General features: G+C 41.5%; 1 pseudogene; it reads left to right on the top strand.

The window, feature by feature from the left end:
• The first annotated feature begins 85 nt into the window (after window positions 1-85).
• LOC143670682 (zinc finger protein 449-like) lies at window positions 86-25,413 on the top strand (annotated as a pseudogene).
• The last annotated feature ends 38 nt before the right edge of the window (window positions 25,414-25,451 follow it).

Raw genomic sequence — 25,451 nt, 5'->3', positions numbered from 1 at the left:
GGTCCCGCTCTCGTCCGCAGCCACGTGGGTCCTGCGCGGGTGAGCTGGGCAGAGCCGGCAGCTGAGGAGGTGAGTCCCGAGGGACCAGACGGAGGGCGGGGCCGGCACTGCCCAGAGGGCGCGCGTTGGCTGGACTCTTCCTCCTCCAGGGCTGCGCCCACTGACCACCTGCAGCCCTGTCCTGACTGACGAGCCGGGGAGGAGCGACCTTGGTGAGGCCCCCATCGGCCTCGGTCCTGGCTTCCCCGCGGCGCCTTCCCCGGGTGGTTCTGGGGCCGGGACGCCCCTGCGGGCAGCGCGACGTCGCGGAAGGGCGCGGGGGACCACAGCCTGCGCCTCGGCTTCGACTGAACCCAGATTTTGAACTTTCCGAGGAAGGTCCCTCTGACCTTTCCCCAAGTGCCCTGTGGCTCACGCACCGCCTTATTCCTTGGTCCCTGACGGCGGGATCACGACAGGGATGGTTGGGAGAGGAAACCCCCAGCCTCTTGGGAACTTTCAGTGGGGTGCGAGGGGAGCTTCTCACGGGAGATTGGAGGGGAATTTCTCTTCGGGGCGCGAGGGGAGCTTCTCACGGGAGATTGGAGGGGAATTTCTCTTCGGGGCGCGAGGGGAGCTTCTCACGGGAGATTGGAGGGGAATTTCTCTTCGGGGCGCGAGGGGAGCTTCTCACGGGAGATTGGAGGAGAACTTTTCATCCGGCTATGAAGGGTTCAGGTGGAATGTTAGGGAACTTTGCATTTGCGTGCAGGGAACTTTTCTTTCGATAGTGCCGATGGAAGGAAACCCAGAGTGTCGGGGACTATAAGCGTCCATGATGAGTCGCGACAACCACGCTTGCACTGTGCCAGGCACACTGCGATGTGCTTTCCTAGCAACTGGATCTAAACAGCAGATTTTTAAAAGTAGAAGCTATTATTCTATTGTTAAGGGGACGGCACGGTGAGCAGTTGAGTAACTTGCTGAGGGTCGCGCCGCCAGCAGGCTCGGCACGCGTGGGCGAATCTATCGCTGTAGTTCGCCTCCTCTTAGTCAAGTCAGAGGTGGGAGCAGAGAGGGTCGATTTTCAGTGACTCCTGGGAAGAGAGGCCTGAGCGTTTGATTTTCGTTCTTCCAGTCCAGGAGACCGCAGGCAGACATAGAGAGCCCAGAGACGCTTGGGCGGTTCTAGGTCCTAACAGACATGTGCGTGTCTGCGTCCTCCGTCTCGGAGTCTCCGCTGAGACCATTTTGATTGCTGTAGGGATGGAATTTGCGTGAGACCGCAAATTCTAAGCTCATTAGCTGTTTCGCTCTCTAACTTGCTCTATAGTCATGGGCAAATTATTCAACGTGGCTTAGACTCAAACCTCGGTTCCCTCAACTGCATTCAGGGGATCATACTCGTACCCACCTACTAAAATTGAGTGAGGAGTAAATGAGCTAATGTATGCAGGATGCCGAGAACAGTTCCTGGCATGTAGTATGAACTCAAGAATTGTCCATTTTTACGGATGCAGAGCAGATTCCTGATAGTCTGCCTTAGGCAGTGGTTTTTTCTCAGAGGAAAGAAACTTGGAATGTCCTGCAGGCAGGGGGAACGGGGACGGTAGCGGAAGTACTCATACCGGTGGTAAGACGAATGAGGGATTGATGCTTGACTGCTCTCACCAAATCTCTAGCCAAAGTCCATTTGATTTAAGGCTACTAAGGGGTGTTCAAGCCAAGGGACTTGAGGGTTATTCAAAAGTTTTGTTAGGGGTGTGCCGGTGGTTTAGCGGTAGAATGTTCACCTTCGAGGCCGGAGACCCGGGTTTGATTCCCCGACTCTGCACCCCGCAAGAAAACAAACAAACAAGCAAAAATCCCTGCATCCAAGAACAAAACAAAACTTTTATTAGTATTCCTCCTCCTTTTCATTTGAGTCTATCTGTACTCAGAAACATTAAACAGTGTTTAGTGGATTGAAAATGGCATTAGAGGCCAGCACATTTAAGGGCAGGTGTTCTTTTCCTGGGCTGGGTGGAATTCTAGAACAGAGCTGTCAGAACTTATCACAATGATGGCGACCGAGCATTTACAATGATGGTAGTGTGACTGAGGAAGCAAATGTTTATTTTCAATTAATTTGAAAATTAAGTAGCCAGGTGGGGCTGGATGATGAAATCCTTGGATATCTGTAAGATATTGTAAAGATATTGTAAACCTTTGGGGATCGTATGTAGATTTGGATGTGTAAATGTATTTTTCTAGAGAGTGAGTTTGCCACTTTCACAAGCTTCTCAAAACCGCAAAATATAATAAGAACTGCTGCCATAAGACATTGGGGAAAAGAGATAATGGAGATAAGAAGGCCCTCTCTTAACCACTGCTGTTTCTTCTTATGTTTTCCTCTTCTCAGCTGTAGGTGGCTTTGAATCGGAATCTCAGACTTCAGTTCCCAGATCAATTCTAAATTGCTGGAAGGAGGCGATGGCTGTGATCCTAGGTTGTGCGATGCAGGCCTCCCTGAACCAGGGCTCCATGCTTCAAGAGTATGACCCTGACCATGAAGTCTTCCGTCAGTGCTTCAGGCAGTTCCAGTACAAAGAGGCAGCCGGGCCTCGTGACGCGTTCAGCAAACTGAGGGAGCTGTGCTTTCAGTGGCTGCAGCCACACATGCATTCCAAGGAACAGATCTTAGAGCTTCTAGTGTTGGAGCAATTCCTAAATATTCTGCCCACGAAGATAGAGACCTGGGTGAGGCTGTACAGCCCAGAGAATAGAGAAAGAATTTTGTCACTGATAGAAGACTTAGAGGAAGAACTTGAGATCTCGAAGAATCAGGTGAGATAAAAGTTGGCAATTAAACAGCAAGAGCTGGGACTAGATCAGATATTTTGTCTTGGCATTATTCTTTAACCGCAAGATTTCTCCAAAGCAACATTTCATAGTTTTCTTCTGCTGAAGTCAGCACATGAGTCAGGGATTGTCAGCTCTATCAGACCCAACCCCCATTCTATAACATGTTTTGTAATGACCCCCCTACTGTTCTAAAATAACATTCATGGATAGCATAGTCCATATACCAACATATATAAAGTAAAAAGATAAATAAAATGCTTGGTGTTTTACAGGCCAAATCTGGCCAACCCCCTGCTTTCGTACAACCCATGAGCTAATAATGGCTTTTACCTTTTTAGAGAAATGTTTTTTGTATGCTGTTTGGCAGGGGTCACATCTCATTCTTTTTCCATGTGATTATCCTGTTATTGCAGCACCATTTGTTGAATTTTGTTTTTCCTGTTTGTTTTTCTTTTTTCTGGGGGGAGGAAGTACATGGGCCGCAAATTAAACCCAAGTCTCCCACATGGCAGGTGCGAATGCTGCCTCTGAACTACCCTTGCATTTTTATTTTTAATGAGGAAAAAAAAAAAAGGATATGCAACTGACCAGTTGTGGCCCGCAAAGGCTAAAATATGACTTTCTGCGCCTTGTTGGAAAAAGATTGCAAATCCCTGTGCCAAATAGCGTGTAATTGGAATATGAGGAAAAAGTTAGAGGAAAGCAATCTATCATGAAGAGATGTGTATTTCAGTACGTACAAAAGAGATATATATCTTATGTAAGTCTGGGCTTGATTGTACCTGAAAACATAATGAAGTGGTCTGATAGTTGCCTCTATTCATAGAGTTGTTGTGAATGCAACCGCCTGAAATTCACACTAAGACAGGTCAAATGTTAACAGCAGTGTTGCTGCTAGTCATGGGAGTTTCCAAAATGGGATTGAACTCTTGCCAAAATTCTGAACAAATTATAGTATAGTCTTCCTCGATTTTTACAGTAGTGGATTCCTAGAAAATTCAAGTTGGTCTAAAAATATGTGAAAATATTTTGTATTTTTATGACTAACAGGGTGCTGTTCTGACATTTTCTTCACCTACATGCACGTTTGAGTGGGACACTCAAGTGTTGCTTACGATGTGGAACATTTCTGCCTTGTAAATTACTCTCCCATGTCTGGCCCTCCAAATTCAAATAACCTCCACATGCCATCGCATTCTGAGCACCCCAAGAGGGTGGCACTGGCCCCTGTTGAGCACCACCATGGACCAGACCCTCTGTTTTGGTGTACTTTAGCTGCGCACAGGGGAGAATCTTTGGGAGACACTAGGAAGAGCTTCTGGGTGGCCATGAAGGGCACTCCAGGGCTGTGTGTTGCTGGGGCTCCTCAGGAGCTGTTCCATTCCAGGCACTTGGCCTACCTGAACAGGAGCTTCCTAAATGCCTTCCTACCCTAGCATAGAAGTCATTTGTAGTTTTCCATCCTTTCTCTTCTTGGTATTGTTTGTCACATAAGATTCTTACGGTGTTAGACTTATGCTGCCCAATACAGTAGACACTAACCACCTGTGGCTCTTGAGCCTGTAAGGTGTGGCTCATCCAAATTGGGACATGCTGTTAGTGGAAAAAGTATACCAAATTCCAAAGACTCCTTATGCAATGATATGTGTGAAATATCTCATTAATGTTTGTTTGTTTTGATCAGAGTTTGAAATCAAGGTATTTTGAATATAACGTGTTAAATAAAACATACTGTTAAGGGTGACTTCTCATTTCAGTTTTATTTTTTCCTATGGACACTAAAAAATTTACAACTGCAGGCGTGGATATCATTATATTTCTACTGGGTAGTGCAGGTCTAGAAGTTAGAGTGATGGTTTCTCGCATTTCTCCCAGGCTCACAAGAAAGAAACACTCTCAGAAGAGCAGCAACCAGTAGAAACAGCCCATACTCCACCACACATCGAACTGGAGTCCTCTGCAATCCAGGTTGTGGGACCTTCCCAGCATATCACACTGGCAGAGGAGTGGATCCCACAGGATGAGCCACAGGAGCTGAACTACAGTACTGCTGGGGAATGTCAGCCCTTCCTGGAATTTGGTAAGTCAAAGGTTTGATTTCACGTCTTTTGTTTCTGTTTTGAGAGAACAAGAACTCTGAACGGTTGGCACTGTGGTCCGAGTTAGAAGCACCAATTATTAGCCCTGATAAATAGTCACAGGAGTGGGCAAGCTCTCAGGCACAGCACGGAACAAAGCAAGTTAGATCAAATGGGATTAGGCACTCTGTAAGCTAATGAACTTTGGATCCCTTGTGACACGCAGGGAAGCTTTGGGAAAATGGATGCTGTGGATAATGACTCATTTCTCCCTGGAAAATAGAATCGATATGAAATGTAATGTTGCCAGTTCTGAGGGGTTTCCATCATTCCTGGGGTCTTCCTTGGTTGTTTTTTGGGGATAACTTTGAAATTTATTACTTTGAGTAATATTCACTCTACTCTAAACAATCAAAAGGGATGCAACTAATTACAAAATTAGAAAGAAATAGTCTATCTTATTAAATCTTAAACTAGATTGGTATTTCTCATAGTACAGTAACCAGACTATTTTGAGTCACCTGCGGTGCATTTTTTTAAGCAAACATGTAATCTTTATTGTTTAAATAAAGGGGATCATATTATATGTACTCCCCTGCATATGCTTTTTTTAAGATCGTCTTTAATCAAGATGACACAAAAGTTTAAAAGTAAATAGAGGAGTTAGCATGATTTTAAAAATGCATAATATTTTTGAGTGAGGAGCCGTTTTCTAAAACAATAAGGAAGGAGGTGGTCAACATACATATCAATAAGGATATTAGTCTGATAAGACATAGAATCTTTGTCGTCTAGGCAGGTTACTCAGATGGTTAAAAATCTTTTATAGCTTCTCACTAAGAGCAAAAAAAAAATAATCCAAGAAAACATTCTCATTTTAACAGAGTGAAAATTTAATCCATGTTTTACATGAACATACATCTGATAAGAAAACTATTAAAATGTTATACAACTATAAAATCTTACCCAACTTAACCAGAACCAATAAAAATCCCTTCCAGCACGTCTTCTACAACTTTCTGCATCAATCAGTTATTTTACTTCAAGGGGAAAAGTATTCCCTTTTTCCTTAAACAAAAACACTTCCTGCCTAGTTTACATGTTTAAATTACCAAAAAAGATCTTGAAATCAACCTTCAAGCCAACATTCTACGGAACACAATTCTTATTTTTGTGTTCGTTTGATTTTCCTTCTTTTCTTTGTTGTGAAAAATAACCTACGTACAAAAAAGCAATACATTTCAAAGCACAGCACAATTGGTTGTAGAACAGATTTCAGAGTTTGATGGGGTTACAGTTCCACAATTTTAGGTTTTTACTTCTAACTTCTCTAAGACACTGGGAACTAAAAGAAATATCAACATAATCGATTCAGCAATCATGCTCATTTGTCAAACTTACCTTCTCTGTAAAACTCCAACCTGCAGTGCATTTTTACCTAGTTCTTCCAGAGATGAACATTAAGTTGTTAGAATCACTGCACAATAACCTACAGGGGTTAGCACTAGAGAGAAAAGCCCAGTTAGAGAAAGATCTTGGGTGCCTCTGTTTTTCACTGCCTATTGGGGTTTTCTTAGATTGTTATCAATGTGCTCCTCCTTGCTAATCTTTTAGAAAGAGGCCAAGTGTGTCCACAAACATCCCGCTTATTCCCAGGCACAGGTGCAGCAGGGTGGCACTTTCAAGAGACAATGAAATAGCAAGAGAACAAAAGAGACATAAAAAAGTGAAAAATAAGTCGGAAAGAATCTAGGGTACAATAACAGTTTCTGAGCCATCCATAATTAGCGCATTGCTGGAGTTTAGCAAATTTTTCCCTTCCCACATCCTAATTTTATTCACTCAACAAATAAATACGGACACCCGTTAATAGCCAGGCACTGTGCCTGAAACTGGGGTTCGATAGTATACAGTCCCTGCTTTCCTGGAGCTTATAATACTATGGAGGGTTCAGATATGTAAATAGTGATCTGTACAAAGATGTGACAGAGGGAGCAGAACACTGTGGGATTGGCCTGGGGGACCACCTAACCAGCCTTTGACTGAGAGGGAAGACTTCCCGGAGGAAGGGGAGATCTAGTTTCTAACCCATGTGATGAGCTGTAGTCTGCCTGGTGAGCAGAGGCAGTGGAGAAGGGAGAGGGCACTGGGCAGAAGAGATAGTGTGCACGGAGTCTCCGAGGTAGAGAGAGTGGGCGCATTTGAAGAACCAAGAGCATGTCCCTCCAACTTGCCGTGTGAGTGGCAGTTGAGAAGGAGATGAAGGGGGCTGGCAAACGAAGAGCCTGCAGAGAGAAGCAGAGGCCTGGATCATGAGAAACTTTTTCAGCCTGTTGAGAAATTTGTGCCTTCTTACCAGGGCTCTGGGGAGCCATTGGTGGTTCTTACATAGGGCGTAGATATCCACAGAATTGCATTTTAGAAGTTCAGTCTGGCTGTGATATGAGTGAGTAAGACTGGAAAGAGGGACACTAGTTAGGAGTTTGCTGTAATCCTCCACGTGAGAGAGGACGGTTTTTAAAAGTAGGATCATGGCAGTGAAGATGGAGAGAAAAGGTCTGATTCACAAATTATTTAGGAGGTAGAAATGATCGAACTGGGTGATCGATTGGGTGTTGGAATGAGGAGGAAGAAAGGGTTAAGGATGGTATCCAGAGTTTCTGGCCAGCAAACAGGGTAAAGGGTGTATTCTTCACTGAAACAGAGAACACTGGAGGAGGAGCAGGTTTGCTTGGTGAAGGTGAGTTTAAATTGAAACGTGGTGTTTTTTGAAGCGCTTATAAGTCTTGAGATGGAAGTGGCCAATTTGGAATTTGAGAGATCAGGGTTTGAGATAGGCATTTGCAAGTCAAAGGTTTATAGATGGTCACTGAAGTCTTGAGGGGAGTTGAGATCAAACCAGGAGTGTATCCAGTGAGAAAGCACAAGGACCAAAGGGCAGACCCTGGGAGACATCATGTCACGCAAGATCATTGTATGAATTTAAAGATTTGTTAAACCTTTCGGGGACCTTGCCTGAGTTCCTTACATTCGAAACGAGCCACTTGAGAACTGATACCCCAGGTACTGTGACCTGTTTGCACTGGAAGCCTAGATCAATTCTAGCTCTGATGGTTCCCTAAGGCTGTTCCCATCCCTGCTGCTTTTCATTCTGAGAGCCATCTCTTTTCTGCTGGTGCCAGGCAGACTATGGGGAAGGGCACAGTCAGTCCTCTCACCTCTCATGTGAGACTCCACCTGGTACTTGGAGAGAATGGCTTCGTCCCTTCCTCACCTAACTGCAGGACTGTATGTTATCAGCACATGCCAGTGCCCCCATAGAATGTGAATACTCATCCTAAAATTACAGGGTAGCTGCTTTTCGAGAAAATTGTCCCTCTTTCTGCATTTAATCATTCTGTCCAGGTGCCATTTTTTGTAGCCTGCTTTACCAAGTGGTGCCCATGAAAAAGGCATGGAATCTCTCTTCTTTTTTTCTTTTTTTATTAATTAAAGAAAAAAAAAGAAATTAACCCAACATTTAGAAATCATTCCATTCTACATATGCAATCAGTAATTCTTAACATCATCACATAGATGCATGATCATCATTTCTTAGTACATTTGCATCGTTTTAGAAGAAGAACTAGCAAAACAACAGAAAAAGATATAGAATGTTAATATAGAGAAAAAAATAAAAATAATAATAATAGTACAAAAAAAAGACAAACAAACAGTCAGACAAAATTAAAACACCTATAGCTCAGAGGCAGCTTCATTCAGTGTTTTAACATGATTACTTTACAATTAGGTATTATTATGCTGTCCATTTGTGAGTTTTTGTATCTAGTCCTGTTGCACAGTCTGTATCCCTTCAGCTCCAATTACCCATTATCTTACCCTGTTTCTAACTCCTGCTGGACTCTGTTACCAATGACATGTTCCAAGTTTATTCTCGCATGTCGGTTCACATTGGTGGGACCATACAGTATTTGTCCTTTAGTTTTTGGCTAGACTCACTCAGCATAATGTTCTCTAGGTCCATCCATGTTATTACATGCTTCATAAGTTTATTCTGTCTTAAAGCTGCATAATATTCCATCGTATGTATATACCACAGTTTGTTTAGCCACTCGTCTGTTGATGGACATTTTGGCTGTTTCCATCTCTTTGCAATTGTAAATAACGCTGCTATAAACATTGGTGTGCAAATGTCCGTTTGTGTCTTTGCCCTTAAGTCCTTTGAGTAGATACCTAGCAATGGTATTGCTGGGTCTTATGGCAATTCTATATTCAGCTTTTTGAGGAACCGCCAAACTGCCTTCCACAGTGGTTGCACCATTTGACATTCCCACCCACAGTGGATAAGTGTGCCTCTTTCTCCGCATCCTCTCCAGCACTTGTCATTTTCTGTTTTGTTGATAATGGCCATTCTGGTGGGTGTGAGATGATATCTCATTGTGGTTTTGATTTGCATTTCTCTAATGGCCAGGGACATTGAGCATCTCTTCATGTGCCTTTTGGCCATTTGTATTTCCTCTTCTGAGAGGTGTCTGTTCAAGTCTTTTTCCCATTTTGTAATTGGGTTGGCTGTCTTTTTGTTGTTGAGTTGGACAATCTCTTCATAAATTCTGGATACTAGACCTTTATCTGATATGTCATTTCCAAATATTGTCTCCCATTGTGTAGGCTGTCTTTCTACTTTCTTGATGAAGTTCTTTGATGCACAAAAGTGTTTAATTTTGAGGAGCTCCCATTTATTTATTTCCTTCTTCAGTGCTCCTGCTTTAGGTTTAAGGTCCATAAAACCGTTTCCAATTGTAAGTTTCATAACATATCTCCCTACATTTTCCTCTAACTGTTTTATGGTCCTAGACCTAATGTTTAGATCTTTGATCCTTTTTGAGTTAACTTTTGTGTAGGTTGTGAGATACGGGTCTTCTTTCATTCTATTGCGTATGGATATCCAGTTCTCTAGGCACCATTTATTGAAGAGACTGTTCTGTCCCAGGTGAGTTGGCTTGACTGCCTTATCAAAGATCAAATGTCCATGGATGAGAGGGTCTATATCTGAGCACTCTATTCGATTCCATTGGTCGATATATCTATCTTTATGCCAATACCATGCTGTTTTGACCACTGTGGCTTCATAATATGCCTTAAAGTCCGGCAGCGCGAGACTTCCAGTTTCGTTTTTTTTCCTCAAGATGTTTTTAGCAATTCGGGGCACCCTGCCCTTCCAGATAAATTTGCTTATTGGTTTTTCTATTTCTGAAAAATAAGTTGTTGGGATTTTGATTGGTATTGCATTGAATCTGTAGATCAATTTAGGTAGGATTGACATCTTAACTATATTTAGTCTTCCAGTCCATGAACACGGTATGCCCTTCCATCTATTTAGGTCTTCTGTGATTGCTTTTAGCAGTTTTTTGTAGTTTTCTTTATATAGGTTTTTTGTCTCTTTAGTTAAGTTTATTCCCAGGTATTTTATTCTTTTAGTTGCAATTGTAAATGGGATTCGTTTCTTGATTTCCCCCTCAGCTTGTTCATTACTAGTGTATAGAAATGCTACAGATTTTTGAGTGTTGATCTTGTAACCTGCTACTTTGCTGTACTCATTTATTAGCTCTCGTAGTTTTGTTGTGGCTTTTCCCGGGTTTTCGACGTATAGTATCATATCATCTGCAAACAGTGATAGTTTTACTTCTTCCTTTCCAATTTTGATACCTTGTATTTCTTTTTCTTGTCTAATTGCTCTGGCTAGAACCTCCAACACAATGTTGAATAATAGTGGTGATAATGGACATCCTTGTCTTGTTCCTGATCTTAGGGGGTAAGTTTTCAATTTTTCCCCATTGAGGATGATATTAGCTGTGGGTTTTTCATATATTCCCTCTATCATTTTAAGGAAGTTCCCTTGTATTCCTATCTTTTGAAGTGTTTTCAACAGGAAAGGATGTTGAACCTTGTCAAATGCCTTCTCTGCATCAATTGAGATGATCATGTGAATTTTCTGCCTTGATTTGTTGATATGGTGTATTACATTAATTGATTTTCTTATGTTGAACCATCCTTGCATACCTGGGATGAATCCTACTTGGTCATGATGTATAATTCTTTTAATGTGTTGTTGGATGCGAATTGCTAGAATTTTACTGAGGATTTTTACATCTATATTCATTAGAGAGATTGGTCTGTAGTTTTCTTTTTTTGTAATATCTTTGCCTGGTTTTGGTATGAGGGTGATGTTGGCTTCATAGAATGAATTAGGTAGTTTTCCCTCCACTTCGATTTTTTTGAAGAGTTTGAGGAGAGTTGGTACTAATTCTTTCTGGAATGTTTGATAGAATTCACATGTGAAGCCGTCTGGTCATAGACTTTTCTTTTTAGGAAGCTTTTGAATGACTGATTCAATTTCTTTACTTGTGATTAGTTTGTTGAGGTCATCTATTTTTTCCTGAGTCAAAGTTGGTTGTTCATGTCTTTCCAGGAACCCGTCCATTTCATCTAAATTGTTGTATTTATTAGCGTAAAGTTGTTCAGAGTATCCTGTTATTACCTCGTTTATTTCTGTGGGGTCAGTAGTTATGTCTCCTCTCCCATTTCTGAGCTTATTTGTTTGCATCCTCTCTCTTCTTCTTTTTGTCAGTCTTGCTAGGGGCCCATCAATCTTATTGATTTTCTCATAGAACCAACTTCTGGTCTTATTGATTTTCTCTATTGTTTTCATGTTTTCAATTTCATTTATTTCTGCTCTAATCTTTGTTATTTCTTTCTTTTTGCTTGTTTTGGGATTCATTTGCTGTTCTTTCTCCAGTTCTTCCAAGTGGACAGTTAATTCCTGCAATTTTGCCTTTTCTTCTTTTCTGATATAGGCATTTAGGGCAATAAATTTCCCTCTTAGCACTGCCTTTGCTGCGTCCCATAAGTTTTGATATGTTGTGTTTTCGTTTTCATTTGCCTCGAGGTATTTACTAATTTCTCTTGCAATTTCTTTTTTGACCCACTCGTTGCTTAAGAGTGTGTTGTTGAGCCTCCATGTATTTGTGAATTTTCTGGCACTCCGCCTATTATTGATTTCCAACTTCATTCCTTTATGATTCGAGAAAGTGTTGTGTATGATTTCAATCTTTTTAAATTTGTTAAGACTTGCTTTGTGACCCAGCATATGGTCTATCTTTCAGAGTGATCCATGGGCACTTGAGAAAAAGGTGTATCCTGCTGTTGTGGGATGTAATGTCCTATAAATGTCTGTTAAGTCTAGCTCATTTATAGTAATATTCAGATTCTCTATTTCTTTATTGATCCTCTGTCTAGATGTTCTGTCCATTGATGAGAGTGGTGAATTGAAGTCTCCAACTATTATGGTATATGTGTCTATTTCCCTTTTCAGTGTTTGCAGTGTATTCCTCACATATTTTCGGGCATTCTGGTTCGGTGCATAAATATTTATGATTGTTTTGTCTTCTTGTTTAATTTTTCCTTTTATTAGTAGATAGTGTCCTTCTTTGTCTCTTTTAACTGTTTTACATTTGAAGTGTAATTTGTTGGATATTAGTATAGCCACTCCTGCTCTTTTCTCGTTGTTATTTGCATGAAATATCTTTTCCCAACCTTTCACTTTCAACCTATGTTTTTCTTTGGGTCTAAGATGTGTTTCTTGTAGACAGCATATAGAAGGATCCTGTTTTTTAATCCATTCTGCCAGTCTATGTCTTTTGATTGGGGAATTCAGTCCATTAACATTTAGTGTTATTACTGTTTGGATAATATTTTCCTCTACCATTTTGCCTTTTGTATTATATATATCATATCTGATTTTCCTTCTTTCTACACTCTTCTCCATACCTCTCTCTTCTGTCTTTTCGTATCTGACTCTAGTGCTCCCTTTAGTATTTCTTGCAGAGCTGGTCTCTTGGTCACAAATTCTCTCAGTGACTTTTTGTCTGAGAATGTTTTAATTTCTCCCTCATTTTTGAAGGACAAGTTTGCTGGATATAGGAGTCTTGGTTGGCAGTTTTCCTCTTTTAGTAATTTAAATATATCATCCCACTGTCTTCTAGCTTCCATGGTTTCTGCTGAGAAATCTACACATAATCTTATTGGGTTTCCCTTGTATGTGATGGATTGCTTCTCTCTCGCTGTTTTCAAGATCCTCTCTTTCTCTTTGACCTCTGACATTCTAAATAGTAAGTGTCTTGGAGAATGCCTATTTGGGTCTATTCTCTTTGGGATGTGCTGCACTTCTTGGATCTGTAATTTTAGGTCTTTCATAAGAGTTGGGAAATTTTCCGTGATAATTTCTTCCATTAGTTTTTCTCCTCCTTTTCCCTTCTCTTCTCCTTCTGGGACACCCACAACATGTATATTTGTGTGGTTCATATTGTCCTTGAGTTCCCTGATCCCCTGTTCAAATTTTTCCATTCTTTTCCCTATAGTTTCTGTTTTTTTTTTGGAATTCAGATGTTCCATTCTCCAATTCACTAATTCTAGCTTCTGTCTCTTTAAATCTACCATTGTAGGTATTCATTGTTTTTTCCATCTTTTCTACTTTGTCCTTCACTCCCACAAGTTCTGTGATTTGTTTTTTCAGTTTTTCTATTTTTTCTTTTTGTTCAGCCCATGTCTTCTTCAGTCCTCCCTCAATTTATCGATTTCGTTTTTGAAGAGGTTTTCCATTTCTGTTCATATATTCAGCATTAGTCGTCTCAGCTCCTGTATCTCCTTTGAACTATTGGTTTGCTCCTTTGACTGGGCCATATTTTCAATTTTCTGAACGTGATCCATTATCTTCTGCTGGCGTCTGGGCATTTAGTCATATTTCCCTGGGTGTTGGACCCTGCAGGTTGAAAGATTTTTCTGTGAAATCTGTGGGGTCTGTTTTTCTCATCCTGCCCAGTAGGTGGCGCTCATGGCACACGTTTGTCTGTGGGTCCCACCAGTGAAAGCTGCTGTGGCTCCTTTAACTTTGGAAAACTCTCGCAGTGGGGGAGGTTTGCCAGCCGAAGCGGCTTGGAAGAGTGCCAGCCGGCCCGGGGATCCGAACGCAGGGAGGGGCGCCGGCCGCCACAGCCCCGGAGAGTGCCCATCTGAATCTCCTAGTCAGCCCGGGGTGCCAAGCGTGGCGGGAGTGTGCCAGCCGCTGCGGCCCGGGAAAGTGCACCGTTCCCAACCGGACCGGAAAGTCACATGTCTGGAAGGGACCCCGGTCACCGTTCTCCGTGGCCTGGGGATCTCCTATCCAATTCTCCCAGTTGGTCCGGGGGGCTGCACGTGGGGGGGTCGCCAGACACCGCGGCTTGAGGGGACCGCCTGTCCACTTCTCCCAACTGGCCCGGGAAGGAGGAAGGGAGGGACGCCGGCTGCTTGCCGCCCCGCCTGGGGAAGCCTGCGCCCCTCAACGATCTCACCAGAGCGGGTTCTCCCAGCCAGTCAGCCATTCTAGGATGGGGTACGCTGTCTTTTTGATCTCTGTCGTGGCTCCGGGAGCTGTTCTGTATCGTTTCTACTCCCCTAGTAGCTGTTCTGGAGGAGAAACTAAGATCCGCGTGTCTTACTAAGCTACCATCTTCTCCAGAAGTCTCTCTTGTTTTTAAATAGAGGTAATAAAGAGGAAAATCCAACAGGTACCTATTTACAGATACTATAATCAAAGGGGAATTGTCTAAAATGTTACCATTGATATTCCAATCTTTACAGAGCCTACATTTCATAGTGTATTTAAGAGTTTTTAAAACCCCATATTTTTGCCTGCAACAAGTGGAAGATCTCAGGTGGTAACCTTTAATATAAATTTTTCTGCATGTGCGTTACAATTCTCCACATTGACTGATTAGCAACAGTGCCACGTATAAAGATCACACATGATGCCAGACACCAACATGAATCTTGATTTTATACTTCACTCAACAAAGCATGGGGGAATTTCATGTATTTCATACACAAGTGAGAGTAAGAAGGACTTAATTAAACACGTAAAAAATACTGTTTGGAGAGTGATAATGGATGGCCCCTTTGTCATTGTGGTTTAAACTGATTTTTATGCTTTGCAAAATGCTGTAAGACTTACTGTTCCATTATTACATAATGACTTCAACTACTACTGTGTTTTTAAATGACCATTTCTTTGATGTGGTAAATGAATCTCTTGTGATATAGAGTGAATGGAAAGCATAGAATAGTGGTAGAATGGAAAAAATTTTTTTGAAATAATGGGACAAATTACTAGATTATGTTTCCTGTCAGCTGAAAGCTAAGTTGTTTGCTATATATGGAATGACTGTGTGTGTGTGTGTGTGTGTGTGTGTGCATAGATAGACAGATGTATGCATGTATGTATGTATGTATGCATGTATATATGTATGTATGTATGTAGGTGTATACCTGCCTGCTAAAAGGACCATGGTAAAAATATATCTTGGAAACATCCTCCATTAGTAAATAACTAAAGGATTTGCATACTGATGAACAAAAAACCTAAGCTAAATCCTTTTATCCCTTTGTTGGGAGCAAGACATTGTATGAAGAAATATATATTCCTGAGAAATGAGAGCATGTGAAGCACATTAACAATCATCTGTACAAACATTTCCTATAGTTAGACTCCTCTCACTGTGAAAGGTTCCAATAGAGATAGGAAAGACAAGAGTTAATAGAGGTAATTCAAGAAATCTGTAATATTAGGGTCTATGGTGTGTTAAAATAATGAATTAGCATTCAAAGATTGGATAAATATACAGAGATCTAGCCATAGGAGGTTATGCTTTTAAATTAAGAGTATTGCTGTCCTCCTTATATACAGGAACACTTAGTAAGTTAGAAACAAGATCGCTGAAATGCTGCAGGGTGAAAACTTAAGATATTAGGTAATGGGAGCATCAAAAAGGAAGAGAAAACACGTTCAAGAGTTTGAAGGGATTACTAGCAGGAAGCCTATAAAATACGAATACTAGGAAATACCCTTGCCTAACTAAACAGCTGACTAGGAAAAGGAACTGAGCTGAATGTAATGCAACCTGTGAAGAATTCCATTTGTGCAACAGAAAATAATCTATGAAAGACATTAGTTTAAAACAAAGAAAGGAAACCTCGTGGGAACTCAACTGGACACTTCTGCTTGCTACAGATATGCAGTAATATCAAAATGTCTGTAGTCATTAGAAATCAACAGAAGTGCTAATCCTAAAAATATAAAATACATTATGCTTTTGAAAATGTGGGGTTCAAAAGTACTATAATGAAACTGGGACATGTTTTCAGTGTGAAGTATTTGCTTTTTCATCTCAGTTGGTAAGGTTTCACCATAAACGTCTATGCAAAACGTCAAATTTTTATCTTTCTGATGGTGAAGAATATACGCAATGAAAATTTAAAGCAGAAGGAGTTCCAGGGAGATGGCCTAAAAGGGTAACTCGAGTTCAGGCCTGCTCCACAGAAAAAGTTAGAGAAGGGATGGGAAGGTGACTGAGAGGGCAATTCAAGAGTGCAGCTGACCTGGGAGAGCTTTCTGCACCATATGTGGGAGCCCTGGTTGCAGAGGCTGAGGAACTGAGAAGCAGAAAGCTGGAGTGAAGGCGCAGAGGCGCGGAGCCTGCGGAAGTGCACAGACAGGGAGACTAGCAAGTAAGCCAGGCCGTGTTCCTTGAGCAGGCTACCCTTGCCATCACCGCCCTCCAACCCACGACTCACCTCACACCCCACAGATGTGAACCCTGTCACCCGCCCCCACTCCCTACTCTCCAAGTGCCCCTGCCCCACCAACCCCCAGCGCGCATGCCTGCCCCACACCCCCATCCCAAGTGCAGCCCAATCCACCTCTCCTGCACCCCTCCTGAGCACTACCGCCCCCCTCTCGCCGTAGCCTGCAGGCTATTGCCAGTGCATAAAACTGACAGCACATACCTTCATACCCACTTTACACCCATCCCCCACCCATAGAGGCTCAGAGCCTCACCCCGCCTCCCCTGGATCTCTGCGAGTCAGTTTAGGGTACTCCTAGACCCGCGCATGCGCCTGCACCCCCAATCACATCCTTCAGCTCTGGGAATATTAGTTTCCAGCACTCCTAGACCTGTGCATGCGCACGGTCTTCAGTCACACTTTCCAGCTCTGAGAAAGAGATAACCTGTGAAGTCAGGTCACATCTGCCCCTCTCCACGAAGGCATAATGCTGACCTGCTGTCACAGCTCTACACGGGCGCACAAAGGGCCCCATGCCCTACACCAGCATCCACCACGGCTATGCCCCCCAGACCTGTGCACTCCCACAACTACCACCACACCATGGCCACTGGGCGCCCACGTTCACAAACCCCAACTTAACATTCCCAACCTGTGCCTATACCTGCGCTGCAGCATTATTCATAGCAGCATTGTTCACTATCGCCAAAAGATGGAAGCAAACCAAATGCCCATCAACGGACGAGTGGGTCAACACAATGTGGTATATACATACGTTGGAATATTATGCAGCAGTAAGACGAAATGACTTCTTGAAGCACATGACAAGATGGATGAGCCTTGAGGACATAATGCTGAATGAAATAAGGCAGACACTAAAGGATAGAAACTGGATGATTCCACTTTTATGACCATCATAAAAACAGAATCAGAGGCTTTTAATACAGAATATAGGGGACTTAGAGATACATAGAAGGTAGAGATGGATGAACGGTTATCTAATGAGGTTGAACTCCAGTGTAAGGGAATAGATGGATGTGAAGGTGGTTCTCTAGTGCGTCCATAAGTAATGTTACCGTATTGCAGAAGAACAAGTTTGAAAGCGATTGTATAGATCTACCTGTCCCACTGATTAATGCTAGAAATATAAATTTGTTTTTGCAAGAATTACTTCTTGCAAAAGTATGATTCGTGTATACAAAGAGAGTTGAAGTCCAAGGTACAGGGGGGAAACTGCTATTGCATGCTATGGACTGTTTTCAGAAGGAAACCATCAGCGCTACCACAGCAATAGCAGAGGTAAATAATGGGATGAGGGACAAGAGTTAGGAGGTTTAGTTTTCCTATTTAGTAAGCGTGTGTTCATTGGTTTTCTTTCGCTTGGGAACAATGAAATTATCTAAAATTGAGAATTTTGATGGACTGTGGACTCGGGCACTATATATGATGCCTAATGAGTGCAGGTGGCTGAAGCATGCACTGAAGGGAGAAGTACATTGGTGAACGATGGTGTGTACTTATGAATGAAGGTTGTGCTTCTACAAAAGGAAATGAAGTCGTGAGGCATGCAACAGTGTGAATGAGCATGTGGTGGGACATTTGGTGAAGCAAAATGAGCCAGAAACAAAAGAACAACAATGGTATGGTGTCCTTTAGAAAATGTTTGTAAGTAAAGAGGGGCCTGGATTGTAAGCTTTTAGAGCAGACACATTAAGTCCCGAGTGGTAATTATTGTTTCTAGATTTTGAGAGGCTGTTTTATATAGTTATAACCTGATATTCAGAGATAAGAACGAAAGCCAATCAGGTTGGTGTTAACGTATTCAGAACATAGGGGTAAGGAAGACATTGTCTATATTTTAGACCCACACATACTCTTTAAGACCATAGGAAGAAAGGTTTATTTGGTCTGGAACTGAAATTTTCTGTAGCGCATAATCTAACTCAACCTATCTGTATAGCTCATTTGAACAATAGAAACACAGGAAGCCCAGAATAAGAAAGAGGTCCTTTAATCCCGTATAGGTTAATGCAATGCCTGAATACATCCTAGATTATAGTAAGCAGATAATCAAAAAGTAATGGCAAAGTCCCTTGAGCGATAGGAGATAAATATGGAACTATTAAACCTTACCAACAGGGAATCCCCTGATACTGTGTCAGACTTTAGGGACACCCAAATCAATAGGCCATGCCCTTGATCCTGAGGCTTCCTCTTGTGACGCTTATGTAGGCAGCAGAGAAGCTTAGACCACCTATAGGTATGCCTAAGAGTTACTTCTGGAGGACCTCTTTTGGTGCTCAGATGTGGCTTCACTCTCTCTAATCCCAACTCTGTAAGTGAAATTGATGCCCCCTCCCCTACGTGAGACATGACATCCAAGGGTGAAAGTCTGTCTGGTGACATGGAAGATGACTCCCAGGGATGAGCCTGGCCATGGCACTGTGGGATCAACAATGCCATCCTGACCAAAAGGGGGAAAAGAAGTATTACAAATAAGGTATCAGTGGCTGCGAGAGTTCAAGTAGAGTCTAGAGGCTACTCTAGAGATCACTCTTACTCAAACTTCAGTTAGACGTTGGTACCTATCATAACTTGCCAAACCCCAACCAGGACCATTCCAGCCAATCCTAAAGAACACCTAGGGCAATATATAAGATTCTACAAAGGTTCCATACATTAGGGTAACATTCCAGAAACCTACCACTTCCAGATGGGTCCCTGGACCAGATAAGTCCTGAAACCTAAAAGGGCCAGCCTTTCCAGAACACCAGCAAGTTCCATCTCCCAACCTCTTATTGACAGCCCTTCTCACATGAAAAAGGTAGAATGAGCATAGTCCAAATACCCCTAAAAAGTGGTAGAAAGATCAAAGTTGATAGTGGAATTATGCAGAGAAGTTAGGGTTTGACAAATGAATATGATTGCTGAATCATTGTATTGATATTTCTTTTAGTCTCCAGTATTGTAACCCATACCGAATTCTGAAGTATGTTGTACAACCAATTGTGGTGCTGTGCTTTGAAACTTATTGCCTTTTTTGTATATATATAGGTTATTTTTCTCAGAAAAAGAAAAAAAATCGATTGTGATGATAAAAAAAATCTGAGCCTTCTAGCCTCCTATATTCTGGAGCAGGTGAAGGGAAAAATGCAAGAGAATCATATAGTAGCCCATGACAAATTCTGGGATATGTCCTGTAACTACTTGTGGAATAGCGCTTTGAAAACTATCGCTTTTTTTGTTTCTTTGCTTTGTATATATATTGTACTATACGATTAAAAAGTTAAAAAATATTTTAAAGCAGAATAGAGAGAGAACAAGTGCTGTCTGAAAAGTATCAGAAGACTCTTGTAGCTTTAATTTCTTCAGATTATCCTGCTGGAGTAAGTGATGTATGGTAAGCTATCCAAATACCCAGTGTGTTTTTTTTCATGGCCCATTGGCAACTTAATGGCACAGAGTCTCTGTTAATGGAATTATGTTAAAGATATTACCTGAGCATGTTGCGGGGGCGGGGATATTCATAGTCAAAGCACCTTCTCTGTTCAACTCAGATTGCTTCTTCCCTTCTGGTATTAGATATCTATTGCTGCATAATAAATTACTCAAACGTTAGTTTAAGGCTTCTACATTTTTATAAAGTAGAGGCAACTTGTTTACTGTCATGAGAACAGTAGGTTCTGCAGTCATCTGAAAGATTAACTAGGTTGGGGCAGCCATTCAGAAGTTGGCTCTCCACTCTGATGTTGGCAGGAGGTCTCAGTGCCTTGGTGTGAGGGCCCTTCCATAAATTGCTCTAGTGTCCTCAACGACATAGCGCACACCTTCTCCCAAAGCCAGCAATCCAAGGGAGACAAATGACGTAGCAGCAGTGCCTTTTATAGCCGAGTCCCAATACGACATCACTTCTTCCATATTCGGTTCATTAGGAGAGAATTACTGAGTCCCAAAAACATGTAATGGAAGGAGAATTAAGGTTTACCTCCTGAAGTGAGGAACAGCAAAGAATTTGTGAATATATTTTAAAAGTCACACACCCCATGCTTCCATGTTTCTGCTAGTGTTTTCTTTCTTTCCTTCCATTTATTAAGTCAAGCAGTGTATACCCTGGGCAACGCATTATCATCACTGGAAAACTAATATTCTAGTGGATGTTTTGAGTGAAAGACAGAAAATATTATTGAATGTCAGGAAAGGGGCTTTGGCTTCCATCTTTGAGGCCCTCATTTTTATCTTCTGACGAGCAAATAAATTCTCTTACCTCTGCTGCTGTAAAAATAACTTGTCACTGCAGTGGTTATTGGGCCAACACAGACTGGCTGACATAGAGGCTAATGAGAAGAGCCTCGCTGGCAGAAGTACACATGGAGATTTCGCTTCTGACTGTCATTCAATATTAAACCTAAAATCCTGGAACTAAGCTATAAAACATGCAGTGAGTATCCTTCTAGGTGCATGTGTCGATAGGGTCAAATGCTAGAAGGGGGATCAATTGATTAGTTGGCCAATGCATTGAGAATTAAGTAGATATTGTCAAATTGTCCTCCAAAAGTATTGTACCAGCATACGCACCCACCACAGTGTATGAGAGTGTCCCTGTCTAGATGTCTGTCAGATGATTTGTCTGTTTGATGATACTGCGTATTATCATCAAACCGTTTCATCTTTCTCTTATGAGAAGAACCATGGCTATTTTCACCATATTGGCAGGCAGAAGTTGGACGAACATCTGCAAACACCTTTTATTTGTTGCATGGGCAGGTACCAGGAATCGAACCGGGGCCTCCAGCATGGCAGTGAGAATTCTACCACTGGGCCACCGTCGCACCACCCTGTAAACACCATCTAAGGAGTGTTCCTTGATTATACTTTAGTGATGGTATTTTCAAACATTTTTTTAATTGTAAAATAGAACATATATACAAAAAAGCGGTAAATTTCAAAGTACATTTTAATAAGGAGTTATAGAACAAATCTCAGCATTTGGCATAGGTTACAGTTCCACAAATTCAGGTATTTCCCTCTAACTGCTCCAAGACCCTGGAGACTGAAAGGAATTATCATTTAAATGATTCAGCAGCCACACTCATTTAAAAAATCCTGTCATCTCTATTGCAACTCCTCCTTTGATCCTTCTCACAATCTTTAGAAATATTGGGACAATGTCCATTCTAACTTCTTCATGTTGAAAAGGGCTGTTGACATTATGGGGTAGGGGCATCCAACTGGATGATGTTCTTCTAGAGACTGGTAACTCCTGGTTTATCGGGCCTAGGAACCATCTGGAGGCTTTAGGTTTCAGAAAAATAAACGTATTGAGTGAAACATTTGTAAGACGAGTCTCTGATATATCCCTGGATATTCCTTAAGGTTTACAGGTTGGGGCTCGGCATACCATGGCAGTCAGCAATATCTAGCTGAAGCTTGCACAGGAGTAATGTCCAGAATAGCCACTCGACTTGATTTGAAATCTCTTAGCCACTGATACCTTGTTTTGTTACATTTCTTTTCCCTGTTTTGGTCATGTAGGCATTGTCAATCCCACGTTGCCAGAGAGACTCACACCCCTGGACATCATGTCCCATGTAGGGAGGAGGGTAATGATTTTACTTGGAGAGTTGTGCTTAGAGAGTGAGTGACCACATCTGAGCAACAACAGCGTTCTCTGGGAGTCACTCTTACACATAATTATAGGTATTCTTAGCTTCTCCATTACAGAAATAAGTTTCATAAGAGCAAGCCTCAAGATCAAGGGCTTAGCCTATTAATTTGGGAGTCCCTAATGTTTGAGAGTGTATAGTGATGGTACTTTATTCAGTGTATAATAGTAGCATACAGATACTGGGGTCAGAAAAGTGTGAGATTGTTCAAAGGGCAATAGAAAGTAGCCTAGTTGATAAGTGCTGGGAGTATAAGTAGGGGATTGGAAATCAGTGTAGTTTCAGGAGTAGGGCTTTAATAGTCCAGGGAGTTGAGGCTGGGATATACCTGATGCCCATGGAACCGAATGTCACGCAGGCAACACTGAGTAGATTAGCATAGAACTGAAAAGTACCTTAGGTTAACATCCATTAGAAGCTCAAGTTTGGGCACATGTTCTATGCATCTAGGGCATGGCACTGCCCTGATGCACCCAATTTGTGGCCAGGCTCTATGGAAGCTGGGACAGAAGAACTAAGGTAGAAAGTTCTCAGGCTTCTTTGAGTTTGTCTGATGTCCTTCTTTGACAGGACATGTGCTGTCCTGAGTATAGCACATGGACCTGAGGGCAGAAGCTTATGAGAAATCCATGAGACGCTGCTTCCCAGGAAGGATACTCCTGGTCTTATTTCTCATAGATTCTGACTCTAGGGCTACTTTTCATCATTGACGCGGTCTTATACCTAATCTTTCACCCAAGGCGCAGTTCTGTGGGTCTGATTTTCCAGTGGGTGTTCAATTAAATCTACAGCATCACTTGCTTCATATCCATACTGTGAGGGATGGGAATAGCCATATGGACAGTTCCTGTAGCTCTGGACTGTGTTTTGCTGTGTCTGTCATAATGGGATATTCTACGCCTCCCAGTTTCTGCCACCCTAATACTTTGATAATTTCCACTGTCCCATGATTCAATTCTCTCACACTTTTACTAGATGGCAGCTTTCTTTCATCTATGACCTCTAGTCTTACTTTACCTGAAGCACGGTCCTCTTCCATCCAATGCTTAGCTTTGAAATCCAAGCATTAACAAAACAGTGAATGTAAGAGTACTTTCTCTGTAATTCATTTTATTTTCCTGGAAATCTAATATATTACCTTTTGTCCGTGAAACTATGAAATAATGTATTTTACTCCACTTCCTATGTTTTGATAAAGTGTGTGGAAGTCAAAAACTGCCCTTGGAATAACATTAGCCAAACTTACTTGCTGATATTAGTGAATAATATTAATGTATAAATATTTCCCTACAAAAGTAGGTCCTAAAATTAGCATTTTCCAACCACTATTTCATTTCAGACCAGTAAACTTTTCCAGAGATGCAGAAGGGATTTGGAAAAGAGGGTATAAGACTCATCTGGTCTCAATGAGGAGAGGGATGGTGTAAGACACGAGGGGAGAGTGACTGGTGGGAAATTATCTTTGTTTTTTCTAGATTGATAATCAGAGCACTCGTTGGCAATTATGCAGGCTAATTTAAGAAAAATCACCATAGTCTTCAGGTGAAACAAACATATAAAGACAGGTCTTGCTGGTTGCCAACCCTGTTTAGTTATCATTTTAACTTGAGGTTCTCTTACATGAAAATATTCCAGTAAGCAGTTTCATTACTCCCACTTCTACATTTCTTTCCTTGGTGCTCTTTAACGTAAAGTTTTTTCAGTTTTAACATGACAAACTTTGTTTTGGCTTAACCTCAGGAAATATATATTCTAAATAAATGTAGAAATAATTCAGCACACTAATCTAAGTGTAGAATTGATTCACACTCCTTCCATAGAATAGAGGAAACTAGTCCTGATTTTTGGTTTTGCTCCTGTATTTCAAAAAATAAAACGCATGTGGGAAGTTAAGGTGAAGTAATTGCAATTGTGAAGTTATTAGATGTTGAAGGGGCAATAGTCCAAGGAATCAACCAGAAGTCTCCCGTGGTGGCTCATTATCTTACTTCCCGTCTTTATTTTCACCAGGATATCGAATTGAGAATCCTAACTTGAGCTTCCCATTAGACAACGGTGAATACTCATTGGAGAAGGATTTACAGAATTCCAGAGAAGTGACACACTTTCTTGACTCTCAGACAGGTAAGAAATTGTCCATTAAACACCAGAGAAAGAAGCAAAGAAAAGTTCAGCCTTATTCAGGGTCAAGCTCTTTGAGATACTCTCTAGGAGTTCCTATCTTTCCACTAGAGGTTAACCCAATACATGTAACTCACTCACTTTCTACCTGATGGCATCTGCAATTTCTGTTTTTCTTTTAGGCTTTCATCTCGAGAGAGAAAATGAAGAAAATACTTCAAAACAGATAAAGCTAGAGGATACATATTTCTTATTTTTACCTTAGAGGGTACCCCTATCCATGACCCCATTTCACAAAAATATTACAAACACTTGAAATATCAACATGAAATCCACCCAGACGATCTACACTCAGATTTCACAAAGCTTGTAGATGATCAGAGCTACTTTCTAGGAGAAAAACCTGAGGTCTCTAACCTGGAAGAAGCTCTCAAATCTAGTCTCCGTGTACAAAAGTGTCGAGGTGTGAAACCCCTTAATTCTCAGAGTGTAGACTGTTTTGCTCAGAATTCACAAGTTTTGGGGAACCAGAAATCCCATTCAGGCTAGAACTTCACAAGTGCCCTGAATGTGGGGAAGTTTCCTTTATATTTCAGACCTTTCTAGACACCAACGACTTCACACAGGGGAGAGACCCTATGAGTGCACTGTATGTAAAAAGAATTCGCTCGACAGGCATACCTTAGAGCGCATCAAAAAAGACATTCTGAAGTTGAAACTTATACATGCCTAGAGTGTGGCAAGAATTTTCATCATAGATGCAGTCTTAAAAGACATGTGACAACTCATACAGGTGAAAAACCTCATAGATATGAGAGTTGTGGGAAAAGTTTTTTCAACTGACAGCTCTTACTTTGCACCAGAGAACCCACACTAAAGAGAAGCCTTTTAAATGCAGTTACTGTGGGAAAACCTTTACACAGAAGCCAAGCCTTGTGACTCATTTGAGAATTCATACAGGGGAGAAGACATACAAGTGTAATCATTGTTCTAAATGTTTCAGACAGAGGACAGGCGTGATTGTACACCAAGTCAGTCACTTTAAAAAAGATATCTTTAAGAGTTGTTGAGGGAAATATGTCCTATTGAAACTGACATTAACTCATGA

This window comes from Tamandua tetradactyla, chromosome X (assembly GCF_023851605.1).
Source record: "Tamandua tetradactyla isolate mTamTet1 chromosome X, mTamTet1.pri, whole genome shotgun sequence".
In the NCBI taxonomy this organism is placed as follows: Eukaryota; Metazoa; Chordata; class Mammalia; order Pilosa; family Myrmecophagidae; genus Tamandua; species Tamandua tetradactyla.
Note: the sequence above shows the minus strand (reverse complement) of the source record. Positions and strands in the feature narration are given on the sequence as shown.